Source organism: Strongylocentrotus purpuratus, unplaced genomic scaffold (assembly GCF_000002235.5).
Source record: "Strongylocentrotus purpuratus isolate Spur 01 unplaced genomic scaffold, Spur_5.0 spur5_scaffold_5, whole genome shotgun sequence".
Classification (NCBI taxonomy): domain Eukaryota; kingdom Metazoa; phylum Echinodermata; class Echinoidea; order Camarodonta; family Strongylocentrotidae; genus Strongylocentrotus; species Strongylocentrotus purpuratus.
The window spans coordinates 10,260,700-10,280,486 of record NW_022145611.1 but is presented as its reverse complement, the minus strand read 5'-3'; positions in this window follow the sequence as shown (position 1 = coordinate 10,280,486).

Sequence of the window (19,787 nt, the reverse complement as noted above, 5' to 3'; positions counted from 1 at the left end):
AACTTAGGTAATAATTTTGGTATGGGGTCATGAATTTGGTTCAAATGAACATATTGGAAGCATATGCGATCATACAATATTCTGTGATCGTTGTCGCGGTTGAAATCGAGAGTAAAGTTTTTTTGGCAAAAGTGATGAGCTAACCCCTTGTCATTTTTTCGAAAAAGGGGCCGGTTTTCGCATTTTCCAAGATTTGACACTACTTCCCTTTTTATGGACAAACAGGAGTCATAACAAGTCTAAGGGGATGTTGGCACTATCAGGGAGAGAAAACGGAGAGGATTGAAAATTTTCATTTTTTGGCAAAAATGATGAGCTAACCCCTTGCCATTTTTTCGAAAAAGGGGCGGTTTTCGAATTTTCCAAAATTTGACACTACTTCCCTTTTCATGAACAAACAGGAGTCATAATAAGTTTGTGGGCATGATGGGACTCTAATGGAGATAAAACGGAGAAGATTGAAAATTTACATTTTTTGGCAAAAACGATGAGCTAACCCCTTGTCATTTTTTCGAAAAATGGGCGGTTTTCGCATTTTCCAAAATTTGACACTACTTCCTAGCTTTTCATGAACAAACAAGAGTCATAACAAGTCTAAGGGGATGTTGGCACTATCAGGGAGAGAAAACGGAGAGGATTGAAAATTTTCATTTTTTGGCAAAAATGATGAGCTAACCCCTTGCCATTTTTCGAAAAAGGGGCGGTTTTCGAATTTTCCTAAATTTGACACTACTTCCCTTTTCATGAACAAACAGGAGTCATAATAAGTCTAAGGGGATGTTGGCACTATCAGGGAGAGAAAACGGAGAGGATTGAAAATTTTGATTTTTTGGCAAAAACGATGAGCTAACCCCTTGCCATTTTTTCGAAAAAGGGGCGGTTTTCGCATTTTCCAAAATTTGACACTACTTCCCTTTTTATGAACAAACAGGAGTCATAATAAGTTTGTGGGCATGTTGGGACTCTAATGGAGAGAAAACGGAGAGGATTGAAAATTTTCATTTTTTGGCAAAAATGATGAGCTAACCCCTTGCCATTTTTTCGAAAAAGGGGCGGTTTTCGAATTTTCTAAGATTTGACACTACTTCCCTTTTCATGAACAAACAGGAGTCATAATAAGTCTAAGGGGATAATGGCACTATCAGGGAGAGAAAACGGAGAGGATTGAAAATTTTCATTTTTTGGCAAAAATGATGAGCTAACCCCTTGCCATTTTTTCGAAAAAGGGGCGGTTTTCGAATTTTCCAAAATTTGACACTACTTCCCTTTTCATGAACAAACAGGAGTCATAATAAGTTTGTGGGCATGATGGGACTCTAATGGAGATAAAACGGAGAAGATTGAAAATTTACATTTTTTGGCAAAAACGATGAGCTAACCCCTTGTCATTTTTTCGAAAAAGGGGCGGTTTTCGCATTTTCCAAAATTTGACACTACTTCCCTTTTCATGAACAAACAAGAGTCATAACAAGTCTAAGGGGATGTTGGCACTATCAGGGAGAGAAAACGGAGAGGATTGAAAATTTTCATTTTTTGGCAAAAATGATGAGCTAACCCCTTGCCATATTTTCTAAAAAGGGGCGGTTTTCGAATTTTCTAAGATTTGACACTACTTCCCTTTTCATGAACAAACAGGAGTCATAATAAGTTTGTGGGCATGTTGGGACTCTAATGGAGAGAAAACGGAGAAGATTGAAAATTTTCATTTTTTGGCAAAAATGATGAGCTAACCCCTTGCCATTTTTTCGAAAAAGGGGCGGTTTTCGCATTTTCCAAAATTTGACACTACTTCCTAGCTTTTCATGAACAAACAAGAGTCATAACAAGTCTAAGGGGATGTTGGCACTATCAGGGAGAGAAAACGGAGAGGATTGAAAATTTTCATTTTTTGGCAAAAATGATGAGCTAACCCCTTGCCATTTTTCGAAAAAGGGGCGGTTTTCGAATTTTCCTAAATTTGACACTACTTCCCTTTTCATGAACAAACAGGAGTCATAATAAGTCTAAGGGGATGTTGGCACTATCAGGGAGAGAAAACGGAGAGGATTGAAAATTTTGATTTTTTGGCAAAAACGATGAGCTAACCCCTTGCCATTTTTTCGAAAAAGGGGCGGTTTTCGCATTTTCCAAAATTTGACACTACTTCCCTTTTTATGAACAAACAGGAGTCATAATAAGTTTGTGGGCATGTTGGGACTCTAATGGAGAGAAAACGGAGAGGATTGAAAATTTTCATTTTTTGGCAAAAATGATGAGCTAACCCCTTGCCATTTTTTCGAAAAAGGGGCGGTTTTCGAATTTTCTAAGATTTGACACTACTTCCCTTTTCATGAACAAACAGGAGTCATAATAAGTCTAAGGGGATAATGGCACTATCAGGGAGAGAAAACGGAGAGGATTGAAAATTTTCATTTTTTGGCAAAAATGATGAGCTAACCCCTTGCCATTTTTTCGAAAAAGGGGCGGTTTTCGAATTTTCCAAAATTTGACACTACTTCCCTTTTCATGAACAAACAGGAGTCATAATAAGTTTGTGGGCATGATGGGACTCTAATGGAGATAAAACGGAGAAGATTGAAAATTTACATTTTTTGGCAAAAATGATGAGCTAACCCCTTGCCATTTTTTCGAAAAAGGGGCGGTTTTCGCATTTTCCAAAATTTGACACTACTTCCCTTTTTATGAACAAACAGGAGTCATAACAAGTCTAAGGGGATGTTGGCACTATCAGGGGGATAAAACGGAGAAGATTGAAAATTTTCATTTTTTGGCAAAAACGATGAGCTAACCCCTTGCCATTTTTTCGAAAAAGGGGCGGTTTTCGCATTTTCCAAGATTTGACACTACTTCCCTTTTTATGAACAAACAGGAGTCATAACAAGTCTAAGGGGATGTTGGCACTATCAGGGATAGAAAACGGAGAGGATTGAAAATTTTCATTTTTTGGCAAAAATGATGAGCTAACCCCTTGCCATTTTTTCGAAAAAGGGGCGGTTTTCGAATTTTCCAAAATTTGACACTACTTCCCTTTTCATGAACAAACAGGAGTCATAACAAGTCTAAGGGGATGTTGGCACTATCAGAGAGAGAAAACGGAGAGGATTGAAAATTTACATTTTTTGGCAAAAATGATGAGCTAACCCCTTGCCATTTTTTCGAAAAAGGGGCGGTTTTCGCATTTTCTAAGATTTGATACTACTTCCCTTTTCATGAACAAACAGGAGTCATAATAAGTCTAAGGGGATGTTGGCACTATCAGGGAGAGAAAACGGAGAGGATTGAAAATTTTTATTTTTTGGCAAAAACGATGAGCTAACCCCTTGCCATTTTTTCGAAAAAGGGGCGGTTTTCGAATTTTCTAAGATTTGACACTACTTCCCTTTTCATGAACAAACAGGAGTCATAATAAGTCTAAGGGGATGTTGGCACTATCAGGGAGATAAAACGGAGAAGATTGAAAATTTTCATTTTTTGGCAAAAACGAGGGGCTAACCCCTTGCCATTTTTTCGAAAAAGGGGCGGTTTTCGCATTTTCCAAGATTTGACACTACTTCCCTTTTTATGAACAAACAGGAGTCATAACAAGTCTAAGGGGATGTTGGCACTATCAGGGATAGAAAACGGAGAGGATTGAAAATTTTCATTTTTTGGCAAAAATGATGAGCTAACCCCTTGCCATTTTTTCGAAAAAGGGGCGGTTTTCGCATTTTCCAAGATTTGACACTACTTCCCTTTTATGAACAAACAGGAGTCATAACAAGTCTAAGGGGATGTTGGCACTATCAGGGATAGAAAACGGAGAGGATTGAAAATTTTCATTTTTTGGCAAAAATGATGAGCTAACCCCTTGCCATTTTTTCTAAAAAGGGGCGGTTTTCGAATTTTCTAAGATTTGACACTACTTCCCTTTTCATGAACAAACAGGAGTCATAATAAGTTTGTGGGCATGTTGGGACTCTAATGGAGAGAAAACGGAGAAGATTGAAAATTTTCATTTTTTGGCAAAAATGATGAGCTAACCCCTTGCCATTTTTTCGAAAAAGGGGCGGTTTTCGCATTTTCCACGATTTGACACTACTTCCCTTTTTATGAACAAACAGGAGTCATAACAAGTCTAAGGGGATGTTGGCACTATCAGGGAGAGAAAACGGAGAGGATTGAAAATTTTCATTTTTTGGCAAAAATGATGAGCTAACCCCTTGCCATTTTTTCGAAAAAGGGGCGGTTTTCGCATTTTCTAAGATTTGATACTACTTCCCTTTTCATGAACAAACAGGAGTCATAATAAATTTGTGGGCATGTTGGGACTCTAATGGAGAGAAAACTGAGAAGATTGAAAATTTACATTTTTTGGCAAAAACGATGAGCTAACCCCTTGCCATTTTTTCGAAAAAGGGGCGGTTTTCGAATTTTCCTAAATCTGGCACTACTTCCCTTTTCATGAACAAACAGGAGTCATAATAAGTCTAAGGGGATGTTGGCACTATCAGGGAGAGAAAACGGAGAGGATTGAAAAATTTTATTTTTTGGCAAAAACGATGAGCTAACCCCTTGCCATTTTTTCGAAAAAGGGGCGGTTTTCGAATTTTCTAAGATTTGACACTACTTCCCTTTTCATGAACAAACAGGAGTCATAATAAGTCTAAGGGGATGTTGGCACTATCAGGGAGATAAAACGGAGAAGATTGAAAATTTTCATTTTTTGGCAAAAACGATGAGCTAACCCCTTGCCATTTTTTCGAAAAAGGGGCGGTTTTCGAATTTTCTAAGATTTGAAACTACTTCCCTTTTCATGAACAAACAGGAGTCATAATAAGTTTGTGGGCATGTTGGGACTCTAATGGAGAGAAAACGGAGAGGATTGAAAATTTTCATTTTTTGGCAAAAACGATGAGCTAACCCCTTGCCATTTTTTCGAAAAAGGGGCGGTTTTCGAATTTTCCTAAATCTGGCACTACTTCCCTTTTCATGAACAAACAGGAGTCATAATAAGTCTAAGGGGATGTTGGCACTATCAGGGAGAGAAAACGGAGAGGATTGAAAATTTTTATTTTTTGGCAAAAAGGATGAGCTAACCCCTTGCCATTTTTTCGAAAAAGGGGCGGTTTTCGAATTTTCTAAGATTTGACACTACTTCCCTTTTCATGAACAAACAGGAGTCATAATAAGTCTAAGGGGATGTTGGCACTATCAGGGAGATAAAACGGAGAAGATTGAAAATTTTCATTTTTTGGCAAAAACGATGAGCTAACCCCTTGCCATTTTTTCGAAAAAGGGGCGGTTTTCGCATTTTCCAAGATTTGACACTACTTCCCTTTTATAAACAAACAGGAGTCATAACAAGTCTAAGGGGATGTTGGCACTATCAGGGATAGAAAACGGAGAGGATTGAAAATTTTCATTTTTTGGCAAAAATGATGAGCTAACCCCTTGCCATTTTTTCGAAAAAGGGGCGGTTTTCGCATTTTCCAAGATTTGACACTACTTCCCTTTTTATGAACAAACAGGAGTCATAACAAGTCTAAGGGGATGTTGGCACTATCAGGGATAGAAAACGGAGAGGATTGAAAATTTTCATTTTTTGGCAAAAATGATGAGCTAACCCCTTGCCATTTTTTCGAAAAAGGGGCGGTTTTCGAATTTTCTAAGATTTGAAACTACTTCCCTTTTCATGAACAAACAGGAGTCATAATAAGTTTGTGGGCATGTTGGGACTCTAATGGAGAGAAAACGGAGAGGATTGAAAATTTTCATTTTTTGGCAAAAATGATGAGCTAACCCCTTGCCATTTTTTCGAAAAAGGGGCGGTTTTCGAATTTTCCAAAATTTGACACTACTTCCCTTTTCATGAACAAACAGGAGTCATAATAAGTCTAAGGGGATGTTGGCACTATCAGGGAGAGAAAACGGAGAGGATTGAAAATTTTCATTTTTTGGCAAAAATGATGAGCTAACCCCTTGCCATTTTTTCGAAAAAGGGGCGGTTTTCGAATTTTCCAAAATTTGACACTACTTCCCTTTTCATGAACAAACAGGAGTCATAACAAGTCTAAGGGGATGTTGGCACTATCAGGGAGAGAAAACGGAGAGGATTGAAAATTTTCATTTTTTGGCAAAAATGATGAGCTAACCCCTTGCCATTTTTTCGAAAAAGGGGCGGTTTTCGCATTTTCTAAGATTTGATACTACTTCCCTTTTCATGAACAAACAGGAGTCATAATAAATTTGTGGGCATGTTGGGACTCTAATGGAGAGAAAACTGAGAAGATTGAAAATTTACATTTTTTGGCAAAAACGATGAGCTAACCCCTTGCCATTTTTTCGAAAAAGGGGCGGTTTTCGAATTTTCCTAAATCTGGCACTACTTCCCTTTTCATGAACAAACAGGAGTCATAATAAGTCTAAGGGGATGTTGGCACTATCAGGGAAAGAAAACGGAGAGGATTGAAAATTTTTATTTTTTGGCAAAAACGATGAGCTAACCCCTTGCCATTTTTTCGAAAAAGGGGCGGTTTTCGAATTTTCTAAGATTTGACACTACTTCCCTTTTCATGAACAAACAGGAGTCATAATAAGTCTAAGGGGATGTTGGCACTATCAGGGAGATAAAACGGAGAAGATTGAAAATTTTCATTTTTTGGCAAAAACGATGAGCTAACCCCTTGCCATTTTTTCGAAAAAGGGGCGGTTTTCGCATTTTCCAAGATTTGACACTACTTCCCTTTTATGAACAAACAGGAGTCATAACAAGTCTAAGGGGATGTTGGCACTATCAGGGATAGAAAACGGAGAGGATTGAAAATTTTCATATTTTGGCAAAAATGATGAGCTAACCCCTTGCCATTTTTTCGAAAAAGGGGCGGTTTTCGAATTTTCTAAGATTTGAAACTACTTCCCTTTTCATGAACAAACAGGAGTCATAATAAGTTTGTGGGCATGTTGGGACTCTAATGGAGAGAAAACGGAGAGGATTGAAAATTTTCATTTTTTGGCAAAAATGATGAGCTAACCCCTTGCCATTTTTTCGAAAAAGGGGCGGTTTTCGAATTTTCCAAAATTTGACACTACTTCCCTTTTCATGAACAAACAGGAGTCATAATAAGTCTAAGGGGATGTTGGCACTATCAGGGAGAGAAAACGGAGAGGATTGAAAATTTTCATTTTTTGGCAAAAATGATGAGCTAACCCCTTGCCATTTTTTCGAAAAAGGGGCGGTTTTCGAATTTTCCAAAATTTGACACTACTTCCCTTTTCATGAACAAACAGGAGTCATAACAAGTCTAAGGGGATGTTGGCACTATCAGGGAGAGAAAACGGAGAGGATTGAAAATTTTCATTTTTTGGCAAAAAAGAGGAGCTAACCCCTTGCCATTTTTTCGAAAAAGGGGCGGTTTTCGCATTTTCTAAGATTTGATACTACTTCCCTTTTCATGAACAAACAGGAGTCATAATAAATTTGTGGGCATGTTGGGACTCTAATGGAGAGAAAACTGAGAAGATTGAAAATTTACATTTTTTGGCAAAAACGATGAGCTAACCCCTTGCCATTTTTTCGAAAAAGGGGCGGTTTTCGAATTTTCCTAAATCTGGCACTACTTCCCTTTTCATGAACAAACAGGAGTCATAATAAGTCTAAGGGGATGTTGGCACTATCAGGGAGAGAAAACGGAGAGGATTGAAAATTTTTATTTTTTGGCAAAAACGATGAGCTAACCCCTTGCCATTTTTTCGAAAAAGGGGCGGTTTTCGAATTTTCTAAGATTTGACACTACTTCCCTTTTCATGAACAAACAGGAGTCATAATAAGTCTAAGGGGATGTTGGCACTATCAGGGAGATAAAACGGAGAAGATTGAAAATTTTCATTTTTTGGCAAAAACGATGAGCTAACCCCTTGCCATTTTTTCGAAAAAGGGGCGGTTTTCGCATTTTCCAAGATTTGACACTACTTCCCTTTTTATGAACAAACAGGAGTCATAACAAGTCTAAGGGGATGTTGGCACTATCAGGGATAGAAAACGGAGAGGATTGAAAATTTTCATTTTTTGGCAAAAATGATGAGCTAACCCCTTGCCATTTTTTCGAAAAAGGGGCGGTTTTCGAATTTTCCAAAATTTGACACTACTTCCCTTTTCATGAACAAACAGGAGTCATAATAAGTCTAAGGGGATGTTGGCACTTTCAGGGATAGAAAACGGAGAGGATTGAAAATTTTCATTTTTTGGCAAAAATGATGAGCTAACCCCTTGCCATTTTTTCGAAAAAGGGGCGGTTTTCGAATTTTCTAAGATTTGACACTACTTCCCTTTTCATGAACAAACAGGAGTCATAATAAGTTTGTGGGCATGTTGGGACTCTAATGGAGAGAAAACGGAGAGGATTGAAAATTTTCATTTTTTGGCAAAAATGATGAGCTAACCCCTTGCCATTTTTTCGAAAAAGGGGCGGTTTTCGAATTTTCCAAAATTTGACACTACTTCCCTTTTCATGAACAAACAGGAGTCATAATAAGTCTAAGGGGATGTTGGCACTATCAGGGAGAGAAAACGGAGAGGATTGAAAATTTTCATTTTTTGGCAAAAATGATGAGCTAACCCCTTGCCATTTTTTCGAAAAAGGGGCGGTTTTCGAATTTTCCAAAATTTGACACTACTTCCCTTTTCATGAACAAACAGGAGTCATAACAAGTCTAAGGGGATGTTGGCACTATCAGGGAGAGAAAACGGAGAGGATTGAAAATTTTCATTTTTTGGCAAAAAAGAGGAGCTAACCCCTTGCCATTTTTTCGAAAAAGGGGCGGTTTTCGCATTTTCTAAGATTTGATACTACTTCCCTTTTCATGAACAAACAGGAGTCATAATAAATTTGTGGGCATGTTGGGACTCTAATGGAGAGAAAACTGAGAAGATTGAAAATTTACATTTTTTGGCAAAAACGATGAGCTAACCCCTTGCCATTTTTTCGAAAAAGGGGCGGTTTTCGAATTTTCCTAAATCTGGCACTACTTCCCTTTTCATGAACAAACAGGAGTCATAATAAGTCTAAGGGGATGTTGGCACTATCAGGGAGAGAAAACGGAGAGGATTGAAAATTTTTATTTTTTGGCAAAAACGATGAGCTAACCCCTTGCCATTTTTTCGAAAAAGGGGCGGTTTTCGAATTTTCTAAGATTTGACACTACTTCCCTTTTCATGAACAAACAGGAGTCATAATAAGTCTAAGGGGATGTTGGCACTATCAGGGAGATAAAACGGAGAAGATTGAAAATTTTCATTTTTTGGCAAAAACGATGAGCTAACCCCTTGCCATTTTTTCGAAAAAGGGGCGGTTTTCGCATTTTCCAAGATTTGACACTACTTCCCTTTTTATGAACAAACAGGAGTCATAACAAGTCTAAGGGGATGTTGGCACTATCAGGGATAGAAAACGGAGAGGATTGAAAATTTTCATTTTTTGGCAAAAATGATGAGCTAACCCCTTGCCATTTTTTCGAAAAAGGGGCGGTTTTCGAATTTTCCAAAATTTGACACTACTTCCCTTTTCATGAACAAACAGGAGTCATAATAAGTCTAAGGGGATGTTGGCACTTTCAGGGATAGAAAACGGAGAGGATTGAAAATTTTCATTTTTGGCAAAAATGATGAGCTAACCCCTTGCCATTTTTTCGAAAAAGGGGCGGTTTTCGAATTTTCTAAGATTTGACACTACTTCCCTTTTCATGAACAAACAGGAGTCATAATAAGTTTGTGGGCATGTTGGGACTCTAATGGAGAGAAAACGGAGAGGATTGAAAATTTTCATTTTTTGGCAAAAATGATGAGCTAACCCCTTGCCATTTTTTCGAAAAAGGGGCGGTTTTCGAATTTTCCAAAATTTGACACTACTTCCCTTTTCATGAACAAACAGGAGTCATAATAAGTCTAAGGGGATGTTGGCACTATCAGGGATAGAAAACGGAGAGGATTGAAAATTTTCATTTTTTGGCAAAAATGATGAGCTAACCCCTTGCCATTTTTTCGAAAAAGGGGCGGTTTTCGAATTTTCTAAGATTTGAAACTACTTCCCTTTTCATGAACAAACAGGAGTCATAATAAGTTTGTGGGCATGTTGGGACTCTAATGGAGAGAAAACGGAGAGGATTGAAAATTTTCATTTTTTGGCAAAAATGATGAGCTAACCCCTTGCCATTTTTTCGAAAAAGGGGCGGTTTTCGAATTTTCCAAAATTTGACACTACTTCCCTTTTCATGAACAAACAGGAGTCATAACAAGTCTAAGGGGATGTTGGCACTATCAGAGAGAGAAAACGGAGAGGATTGAAAATTTTCATTTTTTGGCAAAAATGATGAGCTAACCCCTTGCCATTTTTTCGAAAAAGGGGCGGTTTTCGCATTTTCTAAGATTTGATACTACTTCCCTTTTCATGAACAAACAGGAGTCATAATAAATTTGTGGGCATGTTGGGACTCTAATGGAGAGAAAACTGAGAAGATTGAAAATTTACATTTTTTGGCAAAAACGATGAGCTAACCCCTTGCCATTTTTTCGAAAAAGGGGCGGTTTTCGAATTTTCCTAAATCTGGCACTACTTCCCTTTTCATGAACAAACAGGAGTCATAATAAGTCTAAGGGGATGTTGGCACTATCAGGGAGAGAAAACGGAGAGGATTGAAAATTTTTATTTTTTGGCAAAAACGATGAGCTAACCCCTTGCCATTTTTTCGAAAAAGGGGCGGTTTTCGAATTTTCTAAGATTTGACACTACTTCCCTTTTCATGAACAAACAGGAGTCATAATAAGTCTAAGGGGATGTTGGCACTATCAGGGAGATAAAACGGAGAAGATTGAAAATTTTCATTTTTTGGCAAAAACGATGAGCTAACCCCTTGCCATTTTTTCGAAAAAGGGGCGGTTTTCGCATTTTCCAAGATTTGACACTACTTCCCTTTTTATGAACAAACAGGAGTCATAACAAGTCTAAGGGGATGTTGGCACTATCAGGGATAGAAAACGGAGAGGATTGAAAATTTTCATTTTTTGGCAAAAATGATGAGCTAACCCCTTGCCATTTTTTCGAAAAAGGGGCGGTTTTCGCATTTTCCAAGATTTGACACTACTTCCCTTTTTATGAACAAACAGGAGTCATAACAAGTCTAAGGGGATGTTGGCACTATCAGGGATAGAAAACGGAGAGGATTGAAAATTTTCATTTTTTGGCAAAAATGATGAGCTAACCCCTTGCCATTTTTTCGAAAAAGGGGCGGTTTTCGAATTTTCTAAGATTTGACACTACTTCCCTTTTCATGAACAAACAGGAGTCATAATAAGTTTGTGGGCATGTTGGGACTCTAATGGAGAGAAAACGGAGAAGATTGAAAATTTTCATTTTTTGGCAAAAATGATGAGCTAACCCCTTGCCATTTTTTCGAAAAAGGGGCGGTTTTCGCATTTTCCAAGATTTGACACTACTTCCCTTTTTATGAACAAACAGGAGTCATAACAAGTCTAAGGGGATGTTGGCACTATCAGGGAGAGAAAACGGAGAGGATTGAAAATTTTCATTTTTTGGCAAAAATGATGAGCTAACCCCTTGCCATTTTTTCGAAAAAGGGGCGGTTTTCGCATTTTCTAAGATTTGACACTACTTCCCTTTTTATGAACAAACAGGAGTCATAACAAGTCTAAGGGGATGTTGGCACTATCAGGGATAGAAAACGGAGAGGATTGAAAATTTTCATTTTTTGGCAAAAATGATGAGCTAACCCCTTGCCATTTTTTCGAAAAAGGGGCGGTTTTCGAATTTTCTAAGATTTGACACTACTTCCCTTTTCATGAACAAACAGGAGTCATAATAAGTTTGTGGGCATGTTGGGACTCTAATGGAGAGAAAACGGAGAAGATTGAAAATTTTCATTTTTTGGCAAAAATGATGAGCTAACCCCTTGCCATTTTTTCGAAAAAGGGGCGGTTTTCGCATTTTCCAAGATTTGACACTACTTCCCTTTTATGAACAAACAGGAGTCATAACAAGTCTAAGGGGATGTTGGCACTATCAGGGAGAGAAAACGGAGAGGATTGAAAATTTTCATTTTTTGGCAAAAATGATGAGCTAACCCCTTGCCATTTTTTCGAAAAAGGGGCGGTTTTCGCATTTTCTAAGATTTGACACTACTTCCCTTTTCATGAACAAACAGGAGTCATAATAAGTTTGTTGGCATGTTGGGACTCTAATGGAGAGAAAACGGAGAAGATTGAAAATTTACATTTTTTGGCAAAAACGATGAGCTAACCCCTTGCCATTTTTTCGAAAAAGGGGCGGTTTTCGAATTTTCCTAAATTTGACACTACTTCCCTTTTCATGAACAAACAGGAGTCATAATAAGTCTAAGGGGATGTTGGCACTATCAGGGAGATAAAACGGAGAAGATTGAAAATTTTCATTTTTTGGCAAAAACGATGAGCTAACCCCTTGCCATTTTTTCGAAAAAGGGGCGGTTTTCGAATTTTCTAAGATTTGAAACTACTTCCCTTTTCATGAACAAACAGGAGTCATAATAAGTTTGTGGGCATGTTGGGACTCTAATGGAGAGAAAACGGAGAGGATTGAAAATTTTCATTTTTTGGCAAAAACGATGAGCTAACCCCTTGCCATTTTTTCGAAAAAGGGGCGGTTTTCGAATTTTCCTAAATTTGGCACTACTTCCCTTTTCATGAACAAACAGGAGTCATAATAAGTCTAAGGGGATGTTGGCACTATCAGGGAGAGAAAACGGAGAGGATTGAAAATTTTTATTTTTTGGCAAAAAGGATGAGCTAACCCCTTGCCATTTTTTCGAAAAAGGGGCGGTTTTCGAATTTTCTAAGATTTGACACTACTTCCCTTTTCATGAACAAACAGGAGTCATAATAAGTCTAAGGGGATGTTGGCACTATCAGGGAGAGAAAACGGAGAGGATTGAAAATTTTATTTTTTGGCAAAAACGATGAGCTAACCCCTTGCCATTTTTTCGAAAAAGGGGCGGTTTTCGCATTTTCCAAGATTTGACACTACTTCCCTTTTTATGAACAAACAGGAGTCATAACAAGTCTAAGGGGATGTTGGCACTATCAGGGATAGAAAACGGAGAGGATTGAAAATTTTCATTTTTTGGCAAAAATGATGAGCTAACCCCTTGCCATTTTTTCGAAAAAGGGGCGGTTTTCGCATTTTCCAAGATTTGACACTACTTCCCTTTTTATGAACAAACAGGAGTCATAACAAGTCTAAGGGGATGTTGGCACTATCAGGGATAGAAAACGGAGAGGATTGAAAATTTTCATTTTTTGGCAAAAATGATGAGCTAACCCCTTGCCATTTTTTCGAAAAAGGGGCGGTTTTCGAATTTTCTAAGATTTGACACTACTTCCCTTTTCATGAACAAACAGGAGTCATAATAAGTTTGTGGGCATGTTGGGACTCTAATGGAGAGAAAACGGAGAGGATTGAAAATTTTCATTTTTTGGCAAAAATGATGAGCTAACCCCTTGCCATTTTTTCGAAAAAGGGGCGGTTTTCGAATTTTCCAAAATTTGACACTACTTCCCTTTTCATGAACAAACAGGAGTCATAATAAGTCTAAGGGGATGTTGGCACTATCAGGGAGAGAAAACGGAGAGGATTGAAAATTTTCATTTTTTGGCAAAAATGATGAGCTAACCCCTTGCCATTTTTTCGAAAAAGGGGCGGTTTTCGAATTTTCCAAAATTTGACACTACTTCCCTTTTCATGAACAAACAGGAGTCATAACAAGTCTAAGGGGATGTTGGCACTATCAGGGAGAGAAAACGGAGAGGATTGAAAATTTTCATTTTTTGGCAAAAATGATGAGCTAACCCCTTGCCATTTTTTCGAAAAAGGGGCGGTTTTCGCATTTTCTAAGATTTGACACTACTTCCCTTTTCATGAACAAACAGGAGTCATAATAAATTTGTGGGCATGTTGGGACTCTAATGGAGAGAAAACGGAGAAGATTGAAAATTTACATTTTTTGGCAAAAACGATGAGCTAACCCCTTGCCATTTTTTCGAAAAAGGGGCGGTTTTCGAATTTTCCTAAATTTGACACTACTTCCCTTTTCATGAACAAACAGGAGTCATAATAAGTCTAAGGGGATGTTGGCACTATCAGGGAGATAAAACGGAGAAGATTGAAAATTTTCATTTTTTGGCAAAAACGATGAGCTAACCCCTTGCCATTTTTTCGAAAAAGGGGCGGTTTTCGCATTTTCCAAGATTTGACACTACTTCCCTTTTTATGAACAAACAGGAGTCATAACAAGTCTAAGGGGATGTTGGCACTATCAGGGATAGAAAACGGAGAGGATTGAAAATTTTCATTTTTTGGCAAAAATGATGAGCTAACCCCTTGCCATTTTTTCGAAAAAGGGGCGGTTTTCGAATTTTCCAAAATTTGACACTACTTCCCTTTTCATGAACAAACAGGAGTCATAATAAGTCTAAGGGGATGTTGGCACTTTCAGGGATAGAAAACGGAGAGGATTGAAAATTTTCATATTTTGGCAAAAATGATGAGCTAACCCCTTGCCTTTTTTCGAAAAAGGGGCGGTTTTCGAATTTTCTAAGATTTGACACTACTTCCCTTTTCATGAACAAACAGGAGTCATAATAAGTTTGTGGGCATGTTGGGACTATCAGGGATAGAAAACGGAGAGGATTGAAAATTTTCATTTTTTGGCAAAAATGATGAGCTAACCCCTTGCCATTTTTTCGAAAAAGGGGCGGTTTTCGAATTTTCCAAAATTTGACACTACTTCCCTTTTCATGAACAAACAGGAGTCATAATAAGTCTAAGGGGATGTTGGCACTATCAGGGATAGAAAACGGAGAGGATTGAAAATTTTCATTTTTTGGCAAAAATGATGAGCTAACCCCTTGCCATTTTTTCGAAAAAGGGGCGGTTTTCGAATTTTCTAAGATTTGAAACTACTTCCCTTTTCATGAACAAACAGGAGTCATAATAAGTTTGTGGGCATGTTGGGACTCTAATGGAGAGAAAACGGAGAGGATTGAAAATTTTCATTTTTTGGCAAAAATGATGAGCTAACCCCTTGCCATTTTTTCGAAAAAGGGGCGGTTTTCGAATTTTCCAAAATTTGACACTACTTCCCTTTTCATGAACAAACAGGAGTCATAACAAGTCTAAGGGGATGTTGGCACTATCAGAGAGAGAAAACGGAGAGGATTGAAAATTTTCATTTTTTGGCAAAAATGATGAGCTAACCCCTTGCCTTTTTTCGAAAAAGGGGCGGTTTTCGAATTTTCTAAGATTTGACACTACTTCCCTTTTCATGAACAAACAGGAGTCATAATAAGTTTGTGGGCATGTTGGGACTATCAGGGATAGAAAACGGAGAGGATTGAAAATTTTCATTTTTTGGCAAAAATGATGAGCTAACCCCTTGCCATTTTTTCGAAAAAGGGGCGGTTTTCGAATTTTCCTAAATTGACACTACTTCCCTTTTCATGAACAAACAGGAGTCATAATAAGTCTAAGGGGATGTTGGCACTATCAGGGAGAGAAAACGGAGAGGATTGAAAATTTTTATTTTTTGGCAAAAACGATGAGCTAACCCCTTGCCATTTTTTCGAAAAAGGGGCGGTTTTCGAATTTTCTAAGATTTGACACTACTTCCCTTTTCATGAACAAACAGGAGTCATAATAAGTCTAAGGGGATGTTGGCACTATCAGGGAGATAAAACGGAGAAGATTGAAAATTTTCATTTTTTGGCAAAAACGATGAGCTAACCCCTTGCCATTTTTTCGAAAAAGGGGCGGTTTTCGCATTTTCCAAGATTTGACACTACTTCCCTTTTTATGAACAAACAGGAGTCATAACAAGTCTAAGGGGATGTTGGCACTATCAGGGATAGAAAACGGAGAGGATTGAAAATTTTCATTTTTTGGCAAAAATGATGAGCTAACCCCTTGCCATTTTTTCGAAAAAGGGGCGGTTTTCGCATTTTCCAAGATTTGACACTACTTCCCTTTTTATGAACAAACAGGAGTCATAACAAGTCTAAGGGGATGTTGGCACTATCAGGGATAGAAAACGGAGAGGATTGAAAATTTTCATTTTTTGGCAAAAATGATGAGCTAACCCCTTGCCATTTTTTCGAAAAAGGGGCGGTTTTCGAATTTTCCTAAATTTGACACTACTTCCCTTTTCATGAACAAACAGGAGTCATAATAAGTCTAAGGGGATGTTGGCACTATCAGGGAGAGAAAACGGAGAGGATTGAAAATTTTCATTTTTTGGCAAAAATGATGAGCTAACCCCTTGCCATTTTTTCGAAAAAGGGGCGGTTTTCGAATTTTCTAAGATTTGAAACTACTTCCCTTTTCATGAACAAACAGGAGTCATAATAAGTTTGTGGGCATGTTGGGACTCTAATGGAGAGAAAACGGAGAGGATTGAAAATTTTCATTTTTTGGCAAAAATGATGAGCTAACCCCTTGCCATTTTTTCGAAAAAGGGGCGGTTTTCGAATTTTCCAAAATTTGACACTACTTCCCTTTTCATGAACAAACAGGAGTCATAACAAGTCTAAGGGGATGTTGGCACTATCAGGGAGAGAAAACGGAGAGGATTGAAAATTTTCATTTTTTGGCAAAAATGATGAGCTAACCCCTTGCCATTTTTTCGAAAAAGGGGCGGTTTTCGCATTTTCTAAGATTTGACACTACTTCCCTTTTCATGAACAAACAGGAGTCATAATAAATTTGTGGGCATGTTGGGACTCTAATGGAGAGAAAACGGAGAAGATTGAAAATTTACATTTTTTGGCAAAAACGATGAGCTAACCCCTTGCCATTTTTTCGAAAAAGGGGCGGTTTTCGAATTTTCCTAAATTTGACACTACTTCCCTTTTCATGAACAAACAGGAGTCATAATAAGTCTAAGGGGATGTTGGCACTATCAGGGAGAGAAAACGGAGAGGATTGAAAATTTTATTTTTTGGCAAAAACGATGAGCTAACCCCTTGCCATTTTTTCGAAAAAGGGGCGGTTTTCGAATTTTCTAAGATTTGACACTACTTCCCTTTTCATGAACAAACAGGAGTCATAATAAGTCTAAGGGGATGTTGGCACTATCAGGGAGATAAAACGGAGAAGATTGAAAATTTTCATTTTTTGGCAAAAACGATGAGCTAACCCCTTGCCATTTTTTCGAAAAAGGGGCGGTTTTCGCATTTTCCAAAATTTGACACTACTTCCCTTTTCATGAACAAACAGGAGTCATAATAAGTCTAAGGGGATGTTGGCACTATCAGGGAGAGAAAACGGAGAGGATTGAAAATTTTCATTTTTTGGCAAAAATGATGAGCTAACCCCTTGCCATTTTTTCGAAAAAGGGGCGGTTTTCGAATTTTCCAAAATTTGACACTACTTCCCTTTTCATGAACAAACAGGAGTCATAACAAGTCTAAGGGGATGTTGGCACTATCAGGGAGAGAAAACGGAGAGGATTGAAAATTTTCATTTTTTGGCAAAAATGATGAGCTAACCCCTTGCCATTTTTTCGAAAAAGGGGCGGTTTTCGCATTTTCTAAGATTTGACACTACTTCCCTTTTCATGAACAAACAGGAGTCATAATAAATTTGTGGGCATGTTGGGACTCTAATGGAGAGAAAACGGAGAAGATTGAAAATTTACATTTTTTGGCAAAAACGATGAGCTAACCCCTTGCCATTTTTTCGAAAAAGGGGCGGTTTTCGAATTTTCCTAAATTTGACACTACTTCCCTTTTCATGAACAAACAGGAGTCATAATAAGTCTAAGGGGATGTTGGCACTATCAGGGAGATAAAACGGAGAAGATTGAAAATTTTCATTTTTTGGCAAAAACGATGAGCTAACCCCTTGCCATTTTTTCGAAAAAGGGGCGGTTTTCGCATTTTCCAAGATTTGACACTACTTCCCTTTTTATGAACAAACAGGAGTCATAATAAGTCTAAGGGGATGTTGGCACTATCAGGGATAGAAAACGGAGAGGATTGAAAATTTTCATTTTTTGGCAAAAATGATGAGCTAACCCCTTGCCATTTTTTCGAAAAAGGGGCGGTTTTCGAATTTTCCAAAATTTGACACTACTTCCCTTTTCATGAACAAACAGGAGTCATAATAAGTCTAAGGGGATGTTGGCACTATCAGGGATAGAAAACGGAGAGGATTGAAAATTTTCATTTTTTGGCAAAAATGATGAGCTAACCCCTTGCCATTTTTTCGAAAAAGGGGCGGTTTTCGAATTTTCTAAGATTTGACACTACTTCCCTTTTCATGAACAAACAGGAGTCATAATAAGTTTGTGGGCATGTTGGGACTCTAATGGAGAGAAAACGGAGAGGATTGAAAATTTTCATTTTTTGGCAAAAATGATGAGCTAACCCCTTGCCATTTTTTCGAAAAAGGGGCGGTTTTCGAATTTTCCAAATTTGACACTACTTCCCTTTTCATGAACAAACAGGAGTCATAATAAGTCTAAGGGGATGTTGGCACTATCAGGGATAGAAAACGGAGAGGATTGAAAATTTTCATTTTTTGGCAAAAATGATGAGCTAACCCCTTGCCATTTTTTCGAAAAAGGGGCGGTTTTCGAATTTTCTAAGATTTGAAACTACTTCCCTTTTCATGAACAAACAGGAGTCATAATAAGTTTGTGGGCATGTTGGGACTCTAATGGAGAGAAAACGGAGAAGATTGAAAATTTTCATTTTTTGGCAAAAACGATGAGCTAACCCCTTGCCATTTTTTCGAAAAAGGGGCGGTTTTCGAATTTTCCTAAATTTGGCACTACTTCCCTTTTCATGAACAAACAGGAGTCATAATAAGTCTAAGGGGATGTTGGCACTATCAGGGAGAGAAAACGGAGAGGATTGAAAATTTTCATTTTTTGGCAAAAATGATGAGCTAACCCCTTGCCATTTTTTCGAAAAAGGGGCGGTTTTCGCATTTTCTAAGATTTGACACTACTTCCCTTTTCATGAACAAACAGGAGTCATAATAAGTTTGTGGGCATGTTGGGACTCTAATGGAGAGAAAACGGAGAAGATTGAAAATTTACATTTTTTGGCAAAAACGATGAGCTAACCCCTTGCCATTTTTTCGAAAAAGGGGCGGTTTTCGAATTTTCCTAAATTTGACACTACTTCCCTTTTCATGAACAAACAGGAGTCATAATAAGTCTAAGGGGATGTTGGCACTATCAGGGAGAAAAACGGAGAAGATTGAAAATTTTCATTTTTTGGCAAAAACGATGAGCTAACCCCTTGCCATTTTTTCGAAAAAGGGGCGGTTTTCGCATTTTCCAAGATTTGACACTACTTCCCTTTTTATGAACAAACAGGAGTCATAACAAGTCTAAGGGGATGTTGGCACTATCAGGGATAGAAAACGGAGAGGATTGAAAATTTTCATTTTTTGGCAAAAATGATGAGCTAACCCCTTGCCATTTTTTCGAAAAAGGGGCGGTTTTCGAATTTTCCAAAATTTGACACTACTTCCCTTTTCATGAACAAACAGGAGTCATAATAAGTCTAAGGGGATGTTGGCACTATCAGGGATAGAAAACGGAGAGGATTGAAAATTTTCATTTTTTGGCAAAAATGATGAGCTAACCCCTTGCCATTTTTTCGAAAAAGGGGCGGTTTTCGAATTTTCTAAGATTTGACACTACTTCCCTTTTCATGAACAAACAGGAGTCATAATAAGTTTGTGGGCATGTTGGGACTC